The sequence below is a fragment of the Phyllostomus discolor genome, chromosome 4, assembly GCF_004126475.2.
Source record: "Phyllostomus discolor isolate MPI-MPIP mPhyDis1 chromosome 4, mPhyDis1.pri.v3, whole genome shotgun sequence".
Taxonomy (NCBI): Eukaryota; Metazoa; Chordata; class Mammalia; order Chiroptera; family Phyllostomidae; genus Phyllostomus; species Phyllostomus discolor.
The window spans coordinates 58,854,900-58,867,965 of record NC_040906.2 but is presented as its reverse complement, the minus strand read 5'-3'; positions in this window follow the sequence as shown (position 1 = coordinate 58,867,965).

Below are 13,066 nucleotides of genomic sequence, written 5' to 3'. Positions count from 1 at the left end.
ATAATTCACAAAATATTCAACCATGACCACCTAAGTCCATTGAGTGAAATAAAAACTGATACCTGTCCCTTAGATGTGGGAAACATTTGTGACCTTAACAAAGGTTACACATTGAGTGGTAGAGAGAAAACCCAGAATGATTTGCAATGAAGACTAAATAGGAAATGAAGAAGTGATTTTGCTTATAGACAACTTGTTTCTCAAGAAATATACTTGTTCTCAGTTTTAAATAAGGAAAATCCTTTCTTTCAGCACATAATACAGTAATTAGGTTGTAGCCATGTTACTCAAACTTAAATTGAACAGTAGTTTTAAGATGTAAGGAGTCACAGTGTTTTTTTAAGAGTATACCTTTTATTGCCCAACAAAACATTTAAAATTATTAAACATATTCAAAGCAAGATATATTAAAAATACTATATTACACATATGTATGTATAAATGATAAATAATACCAGTAAATATTGTATATGTATGTATATAACTACTAATTCAATCTGTAAAGCAATGAAGAAAACTTGATATGTATTACTACCTAAATATTTTAAATGAAGTATCTATTTTGATGGCTTTTACTATAATAGAGAAGAAAATTTATCTCAAGGAACAAAAAACAGCAAAACATAAACTGGGATTTTAACGGATGGATGAAACTATATATAGAGGAAACAATAAACAATGCAGAATCCTATAGATAGATGCTGAGATTAGTTTAAAGCCAATATATATGAGAAGTAATTTAAACATAAAGTGACAAAGAATCCTTAATAAAAAAAAAACTATATAGAATATGTTCCATAAAGGTTCACAGCCACAAATTTAAGATTTGCATTCTGTACATAACAAGCCATTTAAATCTAATGTATTAAGATTGAAAAACTAACAGAACACATATATCTTATTTTTTATAAGGTAATATTTTCACAAAACTTCCAAGAATAAAATTAAATATGCTGCCACATATTTTTGATGTGGGAAAACATATACATTAAGGTGCCAAAGCACACCCAGTCTGTTAGTGACTTCTCTTGTTTTGAAGCACAAATTCTATTTTTCCCAAATCTATCTCTGGTTTGATACTTATTTTGTTAGCCTGTATGCTAAAAAAGTAGATTTAAAAAATAATTGGCTATCCGTTGCAAGCCTATAACTGATACCTGATGGTTGGAAGATGTGTTAATAATTGACAAAAGAAAACAACCAGATTTCTGCATGCATTTACCTAAAATATGATCTATGCTAATAGCTAGGATACATGAGCACAGCAGTGATGGGATATGGAGAGAGAGACCCCAAAGGAGTGATAGATAAATATACATGAGACTTAGGCTGAAAATACTCTGGGCAGAATAATAATTTACTATGCCTTCAAACAGGCATTCTTTATATATTTGCTCAACATTTATTTAGTGAGGTCAGAATGAGTACCTGTGAGAAGTAGTTTATTTGTTTTCTATTGAAGGGGCCTGCCTGATGCTGTGAAAGTGAAATCAATTTAAATTTCACGATCTTTGTGGTGAGATGAGTGATAACAGACACAGTTTTTTCTGCTTGTGACAACAGTGGGTTGTGCTGTTTGGAACTTCAAAAAAAAAATCTGCTGCAGACGGCATAGCTGACTGAGTTTTCAGAGCACCTTTGTTCCTCCATACAAGCCTCAACAGAGGCATGCTTCCCCCAGGCTGATGCCAGCAACAACTGACCAATGGTGGGAGTATTAAAGGCGGGCCACTTCTGTCCAATAGTGAACCCCTCTAGTGAAATGTTTTATGAGGATTCCTCATCATCTTAGGCTCAAGGTTCAACTGCATTTCAGTCCAAAGTTCTGTCTAATCCTTTGTCTTTTCTTCATCTTTCATGCATGTCAAGTCTTCTGTTAGAAAATAGGATCAGAAATAATTTAAATTCACATAGAATAAAAAATATTCATTTATATTTCATTATATGAAGTATTCTGTTTTCTTTCATAATATAGTCTTAAGAGATCTATACCTTCTGAATGTTCTGCAGAAAATGACAGTGATTGTTTCTTTGATATCGTAGTGATCAGGCAGGAGTAGGAAGGGGTTGGTACAGACTTAATAAGGCACATGCACTGAGAGACGAGGGAGTAAGCCCTCTAGAAACTGAAAAATTCAGAGACCTACCATTTCATTAAAAATGTTAAGGGCTCCATAACCAAGGGCATGCTATGCCATTTACTCCAAGTTAAAGGACAAATTGCTGCATTGGCTCCCCTACCGTAGAGAAGGAAGCATAGTACCTGCTCCTCAGGTTCTAGAGTCAACATGGTATACCTCTAGAAATACTGTTCCAGCCTACAGACTGTGTGATATAGAAGTCTTCCTGCACTGAGTGAGGTCCATGATGGGAAAGAGCTCCAGGAAAGATCCAGATTTCTCTTGGGTCACAATATCCGATAATAGAGGTATCAGCTATGGGGAAAGACTGCGTGGAATTTTTGACAAGCCCAAGGTAGACACTCACAGTGCAAACTACTGAGATTCTGGAGCAAGGCCATGTCATCCACAGTAAATAATAATGTATGTCAAGAACCTGTTCTTGGCATGTTACTGGAAGACATTACTTGTAAGAGAGGAAATGACTGATCATTGATCACACATCAGGTGTCTGGAACTTCCCCTTATGAATGGATTCTATTGGAGCCATTAAATCATACACAAGCACAGCAGCAGTTCAGCAGAAGATTGGCATGGTATACCTGGAATTAAACCTGAGAGAGAACACAGATCACAAGTAAATTGCATGAGCAGACAGCCCAGACACCCATGTCACTCATCAAGGTGTACAAACAACAATCCCAGCTCACTCATGTGTATATAGTCTTCTGAAGGGGTCCCAAATGGCAAGCTGAAGGAGTAGGGAAGAAGTCAAGTTTGGTTTACTAATGAGTCATTATGGTATATGGATGGCAAGCTTAAAATGAACAGTGGCTGCCACATTCAGAAATGGCCTTGAAAAGTAATGAAGAGGAACAATCTTTCTAGAGAAATAGCTGAAAGTGATAGAGCTGATTTTCATCTCATATGGAAAAAGAAATCATTCATTGTAGTACAAGTTCAGTGCCTTCACAATCTTGTCAGTAGCCTGGAAGGAATAAAACTAAAAGATCTGAGATAAAGAAGTTTGGATAGAGGCTTGTGGGTAGGCATTGGAGAGTAAGCAAAAAAAGTGTGAAGATTTGTGTGTCAAAATAACACTCACCAGAAGCATCTACTGCATAAGAGGCACCAAACAACCATAAAGACAAAATTATTTGACCAGTTAGCATTAGCCATTTCTTATCATTCATCACCCCAGAAATGGTGGAATGTACATATGAACAGAATCACCATTTTTACATAGAGAAAAGTTACTCACAGGCCCACTTGCCAAGGCCAATCTAGCTACTGTTTCTCCTGAATATCTGACATGTCAGCAACAAAGACCATCACTGAGCCACTAACATGACACAATTCCTCAAAGAGACCAATTGGCAACTTAATGAAAAGTTAACTATACCAGGCCTTCTGTCCTAGAGGTGCCAGTGTTTTATCCTCACAGAGATTGATACTTCTAGGTGTGGATTTGTGTTTCTTACCTACAGAACCTCAGCAAGAACCATTATCCATGGTTTCAGGAAATGCCCAATCCTTAGGTATTAAATTCCTCATACTCTAGCATCAAATCAAAGGACCCATTTTATAGCAAAAAATATACAAAAGTCGGCCTATAATATTGGGATCCACTGGTTATATCATATAATACAACATCCAGAGCAGTGGGTCTCCTTTAATGGAGGGATGCCTATGGAGGATTATGCTAAAGTGCCAAGAATTAGTCTGCAGGGAAGTGTGTCATCATTCAAGATTCAGTATATGTACTAATCAGAAAACTATATGATGCTGTGTTCCCAATAAAAAGAATGCATAGACCTGAGTACTGAAAGGTGCTAAAAGAAGTGGCTCTTTTTACTGTCATCCCCAGTCACTGACTTAGGAAATTGTTTTCTATCCCTGAAACACTTGTTTCTGTAGGGTTAGTGGACATAATGTCAAATAAGAGTGTACTCTTAGAACACAGCAAAGGACATGTTGAGCTACAAACTACAGCTGCCACCATAGCTCTTTGTATTCCTTGTGACCAGAGGACATCAGGCTGAAAGAGTTGTTATGTTAGTAGGGGTAGTTGACCTTGATTAGTAAAAGGACATGCTGCTTTTACAAAATGGTGCTATATTACTCAGTTCAGCCTGCCTTAACAAGATATCACGGACTGGAAGGCTCAAGCAACACATATCTTTCTCACAGTTCTAGAGGCTGAAAGTCTGAGATCAGTGCCAGCGTGGTTGATTTCTGGTGAGGGTCTTTTCCTGGCCTGCAGACAGCTGCCATCCCAGTGTGCATTGACATGCCTTTTCCCTAAAGCCTGCACATGTATAAAACTCTCTCTCTCTTCCTCCTCTGGTAAGACTACCAATCCTATTGGATTAGGATCCCACCCTTATAACCTCATTTAACCTGAATTAGCTCCTAAAAGCCCTGTCTCCAAAGACAGTCACGTTGGGGGTTAGAGCTTCAACATGTAAATTTGAGAGGAGGCAATTAAGTCCATAGCAGGTGATAAAGAGGAATACATGTGAAACCCGGTTGATCTACTTTGGCGCAGCTTGACACCTAATTATAACTGACAAGGACACTTGCAGCAGACCCTGACTTGGGAAAGGAGTGACTAGCTTTTCAAACAAACTAATGATTATAAATTTTTTAAAAATAGAAAAATGTATTCATGTTTGGTGAAATATATTTTGGGGGTGAATACCTAATGGAAGTATATCTGGACTCCTTTATTTATCTACTTATAATATATTTACATTAGAATTTTGAGTTAGGGTAACAGAAAATTTGTCATTTATTTAAATTGAATTGAATTCAGTAGAGGTCAGTGGAGGGTTTGCTGCTGAGGAATTAGAACACAATTATTTCTGATGTTACTTTTTTTTTCAGGATTAAGCAAAATGTTATACTTCTCGATGACAATGACCCTGTTAAATAAAAATATAAATTATCACTCTACAAATTACCTTCACTATTTTGTCTTTATAGTCACTTCCTCATACCCTTTAGCAGATGACCCCAGATACACCTCAGGTGTCACACACTAAGCATATACAGTTGAAAATGGGGTTCTGATCCTGAATACATGGGTTTACTGCAGAGGGGTACAGTGGTCATATAGCATGGCCAATCAAGTTGTATCATAAAGCTCAAAACTAAATCAATCCAATTATGGGTCTCCTCACAGATCTCCAGCACTCACTTGAAGCACAAAGACATACTCTGATAACTGTAGTTTCAGTAATATTGATTGTTTTATTCTTCTAAAATGTTTATTGATTTAGGTATTTTGCAGAGCATAAAGAATTAATGTGTGGGTTGATAGGTCTTGCTTCTAAAATACTCAAATTCTTAAAAGCCACAACTGTTAATAATATAGATATAGCAAATATGATATACTTGTCATACCATATGATGATGGGGAAACTCAAGGATATTTGAGTTTAATAAATTGCAAAAGTTCGATTTCCTTTAGAGCAATAAATAACTGTTCAGCCTACATAGAGCCTGCAAGGTTTAAATCTATTGACATCATACTTAGAGGAGGAAGAAATTTATTTTAAAGTAAAACTATCAATTTCTAAAATCATACTAGTCACTGCAAATATTAAGCAAATCCTAAACAAAGAAATTCTAAACAAAGTGGAGAAGAACAGATGAAAGTTATATAGAAATTAAGGTTTGAAAAAGATATCTTATTTCTTATTTAATCTAATTAAATTCAGTGGAGGTCAAGGAAGGGTCCTCAGCCAGTTGACCTGCTGGGAAATTAGATCTCAATTATATTTGGTGTTTCCTCTACTGCAGAGATCCATGTAAAATACCAAGAGTCTGGTGTTGTTCATTGGAGAGTAATCTATCTGACTTTCCATCTTGCTAGTTATCAGGAAGATGCCTGTTTTTTCCTAGTCAGTAGGGTCTCTTAAAGTCCTTAAGATCCACTGTTCCAGTAGAAAGGGGATATGGAGAGGGATGTTAGGTAGTCTCTGCCTTGAATGAGATGGCAAATAACAAAGAATATTCACCCATTATGGCCCCAGTATATGGTAACAAGGAGCAGACAGACATGTGGAGAGGGTAGAATGATCAGACATGTGTGTCCTTGCTTTCCATCTTTTACTGTGGGGAATGAACAATGTGAAAGTATAGAATGGGAAGAACACCCTGAAATGACTAGAGGAGTGGAGTGTGTTGGTATCAGCCAGTGGTTTATTTTCCTGGGAAGGCCACAAACATAGTCACACCTGCCATGATGTGGGGTTATGGTATAGCACTGGCAGAAGACAGTGCCTAGAAAACGCTATTTTAATGTTTCTGGTTCCCAAGTCCTTTATGAAGCATAGGGTGTCAAGGCATTCTGTTTGCCTTGGTTGATAAGCTACAGAGAAACTGAGAAGTGTGGTGGATCTGCAGGGGTCTATTATCAGGACAAACCAGCTACCATGTGTGAGGACCTTCTGACCAAGAACAAATGGCTCTGAAAAGATGGTTTTCATGGCCAAACAGGACTAGTCATGCTCCAGCAATTACTAGTCCAAAGAGAAGCTCAAACTAGTCATACCACAGTATTCAGAGCTCCTATGTAGGTGAAAGGCCCAGTCTTCAGTCCCAACTTCTTCCCTCAGATACAAGGTGATACAAGCCTTAGTTTTCATTGTATCAAAAATCTATCCAAGAAAGGAGTGAGAAGGAGGAGGAAACTATCTTCAAGACTTGTTTGGATCTGAAAGAGATGGAAACTAAAACATCAGATAAGATTGAGTTTATCAGACTGAACTACATTTAGTTATCTTTTTTCTGAAATATATAAACATAGAAAAATATTTATTGATACAAATATAAATATTTATTTATATGCATGAAAAATCAGTGGAATAAAGCTATACGTAATGGGGTGGTGGGATGCTTTTAAGCAAGGATAGATAAATTATAAGAAATAAAATAAGTTTTTTGTGCACATCTGAATATAAAGTATTAATGTGTTATTAGTAGTAACATGAAACTCTAGGACATAGCCATGACCTTGAGTAAACAGTATAAGACCAAATTATAAATAGATTGTAGTGCCTTCTCCTTTCTTGGCCACCAATTACTACAAAGAATGCTTTGGCTTATCTGTGGTCATAATTCATTTTAATCTAGAGATTTTCCAATTATAGGTTCATATGTCATCTATTCCAAGAGGATTTGCATTTACTGGTAAACATCCCAGATATGAAAGGTCTTCCAAGCCAGAGTTTAATTTACCAGAAGAGCTGTGAGTACTTGGTTAAAAATGATAGTTAAAAGTACTAATAGTTAGTACTCCCTATGTGCCATGCACTGAGTTAAAAACTTTGCATGTTTTGGCCCTGGCTGGTGTAGCTCAGTGGATTGAGCGCAGGCTGTGAACCAAAGGGTCGCCGGTTCAATTCCCAGTCAAGGCATATGCCTGGGTTGCAGGCCAGGTCCCCAGTGAGGGCCAAGTGAGAGTCAACCACACATTCATATTTCTCTCCCTCTCTTTCTCCCTCCATTCCCCTCTGTCTAAAAATAAATAAAATCTTAAAAAACAAACAAACACCTGGCTGGCATAGCTCAGTGGATTGAACATGGGCTGCGAACCAAAGTGTCGCAGGTTGTATTCCCAGTCAGGGTACATGCCTGGGTTGCAGGCCATGACCCCCAGCAACCACACATTGATGTCTCTCTCTCTCTCTTTCTCCCTCCCTTCCCTCTCTGAGAATAAATAAAATCTTAAAAAAACATGTAAGAATAAATATACAAATAAAAAAAACTGCATGTTTTGATAGAGCTGTGAGTGTATACCAGTAAGGTAGGGATAGAGTACTTTGGATTAAAAGGTCATCCTCAGATCTTCAAGGCATGTCACTTGGTGGCGATGAGCTTTAACAGAGTCTTCTCTACTTTAGGGAGCCATGTTTGTGCCAAGTGCTTGTTATCAGAACCAGTTAGTTGCTGTGTGCTAAACTGCACTTCAGTCATCTGGCTACTTAATGGACAATAAGAATGGGCACAATGGAGGCCTTTGACAAGAATCAATTTAAGTGTCTCCTTCAGCCATCCAGCCTTCTGTGAAAGACAAAATGCACAGGACAATTAAGGAGATGATTCTATTAAGGCTATTGCAATAGTGAGAATGTTAATTAATGAAGAACCATTTTATAGAGGCAGGTAAACAAAAAAATTATCTGTGAAACTTGTGGGAGTTGTGAAGAAGAACAGAAATGGTCTAGTCTTAATCACTGAGGATAGGTGGAAGTGAATCTTTTTTTTTTTAAATATGCAAGAGAGGGAGGACCCTTTGTGGTTAGGTTAGCTGCTTTTTGAAATATAAAATGGTGAGGAGAGGTCAGAAAACAAAATGGTGAGAGGATTTCTTAACTGCCACTTTTTTCTGGAAGCACATGACTCAGATAAAGATTAGCAGCATTACTTCTTTCTTTGACTGATGAAAAGGCTATGGAAAAATAATACAGTACAGCCCTGGCTTGTATGACTCAGTGGATTGAGCTCGGGCCTGCAAAGCAAAGGGTCGCTGGTTCAATTCTCAGTCAGGGCACATGCCTGGGTTGTAGACCAGGTGCCCAGTAGTGGGCACATGAGAGGCAACCACACATCAATGTTTCTTGTTGGGAATAAGGAAATTAAGAACTAAATTTCCTCTAATAGACAAGAACCACATTGTAGCTAAAAGGAAATGATAAGGGAGACACAGGGCAGTTAAGCAAACATCCTGTGTCTAGCAGGCGGTCTCCCCTGAGTAGGCTAGATAAGCAATGCTCTGTAGTTTTTAATGAGAAAATAGAAAACTAGCTAGCTAGAGCCAGGAGATAACTAGGTTAATGAACAAACAGCCTGCCTTCCCACCTTATGCAAAAATGCTTGGTTTCAAATTCCTGCGTGCGGTCTCTGTAAGCGAATTGCTAGCTGCCACATCTGCTTCTGTATAACGCTTGCTTGCCCGCCCCTATATAAGAAAGTAGTTGTACGCGCTCGTGGAGGCTCTCGTTTGCAGCTCCTTGTGGGCACTGTGTCGCTGGACACTTTGAGAGTTCGCCCCTGCGCAGGTTAAACTTGGCCAATAAAATAACACCTTTGAACCCCTGAAAGTCTCCGATATTGGTTCTCGCCTGTGCTGGATGCTACATTTCTATTCCTCTTTCCCTTCTTTTCCCTCTCTCTAAAAATAAATAAATAAAATATTTTTAAAATAATACAGTATAGTGTATGCTTATAGCAATTTGGCAATTTTCCCAAAGTTGTTGAAATTTTGAGCCTAGGCAACCAACAGGACATTCTTTTAGTAAGATTTCATCTTTTGAGTAGAACGTAAACTTTTTCAAACCACATTTATGTACTAAGAAAGACTATTGTCACAGAATATTTGTTAACTTTAAGCCTAAACAAAATGTATAACAAAGGAGTATAGTATAATATAAATGAGAAGGATTTTAAAAGGAGGTAAATCTTAGAAAAAAATAAATTTATAAAATTAAATTTTAAATTTATGAAGATAATTTTTCTAAATGTTAAAAGGAAGAAATAGAAGTGGAGAACAAGGGAGGAGCCAACTACTAGTGGCAAGTGTTTCTTCAGTTCCGTACTCTTTTGTATTAAGTAATTTCCGTTGGCCCATCAGTGGTCTCTACCTAAGAGGGTAGAGGAAGCTAAAGACATTGCATCTTAATGTTACTTTAACATAAAAAAAATTTCAACCCCCCTGCCTTATGGTATGGAACTGGGTCACCAGACAGTTCTCACTTCTCAAGTTTTAGTGTAGGGTTTCTTACAAATGAAATTCTAGACCTCTTTCTAATTACACAAATGCAAACACCTGTCATTATACTGTGGTTAATCAGCAATTAGCAAAACAATTAAATCATTTTGGCTTCCCTAATGTGTTCATAAAATTCTTCAAAATCAGCATAAATGTTTAATTACTGAGTACAAGCCTAATCTTATCTGTCGTAGGAAAGTGATGACCCGTGAGCTTGAATCAACTGTTAAATACAGTACAATATGAGTGAGGGGACCTCATTTGCCACTGCAGACTTTCTTGTCTTCTCTCCTTTCCAACCTTTTCTACATAAGTTCTTAAACTCAAAGCTGGCATTAATTTTTCCCCATATTTGTTCTTTTCTTTAAAATTATCCATAATTCTTCAGCATATATTAATAACTTTTTTTTCTATTAGCATGAAGCCAGATATGCCTCAGTTTGAATGAGCTCTGTGAACTTGAGCAAATTAAAGAAACTTTCCTAGAATCAGTTCCTATTGTGAAGATGAGTAAGATAACAAATATAACATGCCAAAGAGCGATGACATGTGGACACTCAACAAAGTGATTTTTCTTGTCCCATTGTATGTTCTATCTGTTGCTGTCTTTTTGATAAGATACTTTAAGTTTTAGGACCCAGTAATATATAAAGACTTTTCAAATCTTGTGTATCTTTCAAACTGACAAACCTAATGGTTTATGTTTTCTCTGTACTGAGGATTGCTATTAAAATAGTGTCATGATTATCACCATTCCCTATCACAACTGCCAATGTCAATATCAAAACCATTACCATCCCTATTCCTTAACAGCCTACTACTGGGGACTTGAGGATTCCCAGGGTCATGTTAGATGTTTTATCTGTACCACATATTGTATTTTTATGCCATGGTTGTTGATCTCTTATCCTACTTGTTGATTTTTATCTTGTGCTGAAAACCCTACTTTCATAGGAGTGAAGGGCAGAGAGAAAAATTCATGCAGTAAACTACTACAGTTTCTACCACTTAGGCTGGTTTTATGGTTAAGTGTGAACTTTGATTTCCCATGCTGTGGTCCCTTCCATACAGTGAGTATAACATGGTTTAATTAAGATGTACTTGCATGATTATTGCCACACAAGTAGGAGAAATGAGCAGTGCAGAGCCCAACGCATCCTCAAGTGTTGATAAAACATCAACATTGTGTACCCCTCTGGTACATTTCCATGTAGTGATTTGCCTTTAGTGTTTCTCATTATAACGTCATTATCACTCTTACCCTAATTGGCTACTTCTTGTCTTTTATATCTCAATTCAAATGTCACTTCCTCAGATTCTTGTCTTTTATATCTCAATTCAAATGTCACTTCCTCAGAAAGGCTTTCCCCGAATTTTCTCTAAAGTGTCCTCCCCAATTTTTTCTCTGTCATCACCCTACATAAAACTTACCACAATCTGTATTTATCTTGCTTGCTTTTCATTTGTTCATTTGTTTACTACATTAGTTTCTCTCCCAAATTAGGATAAATATTCATGAGTACAGAAACCTGTTGTCTTAATTTGTTCTCCCCCAAATTAAAGCCCAAGACAAAGACTTGTGTGCAGCAGTTTATGTGCAAGGTTATTCAAGGAAGTAGAGGAAGGGAGTGGGGTAAGTGAGACTGGGAAGAGAGGAACCAGTTAACCCGCCTGCTAATGTGCAAGTAACTAATGGGCCAATCGGTGTTCACTCTTCTGGGGAACTCCTGAGGGACAGAGTGTAGAAAGTACAATCAGGTCTAATATAATGTGGCATATGTGTTTCCAAAAATATCACACAAAATCATGCAACAAGGACCTCAGGGCTCATAGAAAAATGAAGACCACAATAATGAAAAACTTCATCAGTCACACACACACACACAAAATAAAAATCCTTAAAAGTGATAGCAAGTTGTCACCCATGTTAATTGGTTTAGAAATACATAAAATCTAGAATAAATGTGACCTGGTGTTCGCTTTTGGAAGGGCACGCTGGAAGGGCCCAGTCTGTGAGTTATTACAAAGTGGTGGGAGAAGAATTATGTGAAACCTGATGGCACATTGAAACACGAGATGTGGCTCATAAAATATGTAGCCCTGAGGTCACTCTGATGTTCCAGGTGTGTGCATGCATGCATTTTTTTTTGTATTTTCATGTGATTTTCTTCAGCTGTATGCTGTTTTCTGTATATGCTTATATCAGGGATTATCACACTTTTTCTTACAGGATCAGATAGTAAATATTTTATGGGACTTACAGACCCCTGCCGCAGCCATCGAAAGGAGGTGTAAAAAAATGAATCTCTGTGGTGCTCCAATAAAACACCTTATTTACAAAAATTGGTAATGAGCCAGAGTTTGCCAATCCCTGATTTAATGTTTCCCAGGGAAGAAATAATGCATAAGTCAACACAACATTTGGGCCCTGCTCAAATCAGTCCTTGCTGTGTTGGAACAAATCCACATTTGCAAAACAAGCACTATAGCAGAATTGATTGTGTCAGAACTTTCCCATTGAGGGAATTTCTCCTGATAATGCTCAGTTCCCAGTCCTTTTGGGCTGCCCATTTTGTGGCATGAGCAATTTCCTGAGTTGTGGAGAAAGCCTAACAGACTGAGGAGAAAATATACTTGGAAAGGAAAACTGTCAGCCATGGGGGAACTGTCTTCTACTGCTAAAGGCTGAGTTGGTACAAAATGCAGCATCAGCTGCCTCTACTCCACCTTTTTGTCTAATTCACTACCATCTCCTCAGTGCCTAGAATGCATTAGGTCCTTGTAACAAATGGCTTACCTTCTTGACAAAAGGGTCCACTAACCAAGGGAACTAGTGTTGGAGCCATCATGGTCCATTCTTAATTGAAATAATTACTCCTCTTAACAATATGTTATAATGAAAGTAATATTCCCCAGAGTGCTTCATTTTCACAGTTACAAGACTGCAAATCCTCAGTTTCTTTCTACTTTCTCTTGTGTTTACATCTATAGTATTAAGGCCTCTTTTATTCAGACTATCAATCTGGCATATTATATGAGTTCTTTCCAAATGGAATCCAGCCATGTAATATAAAAAATAGAGACATTTATTGAAGAAGATACTAGATATAAGAAACATTGTACATAAGACATTGATGCCTCAGAACCCTTCGAAGTAGGCACCTTGGGA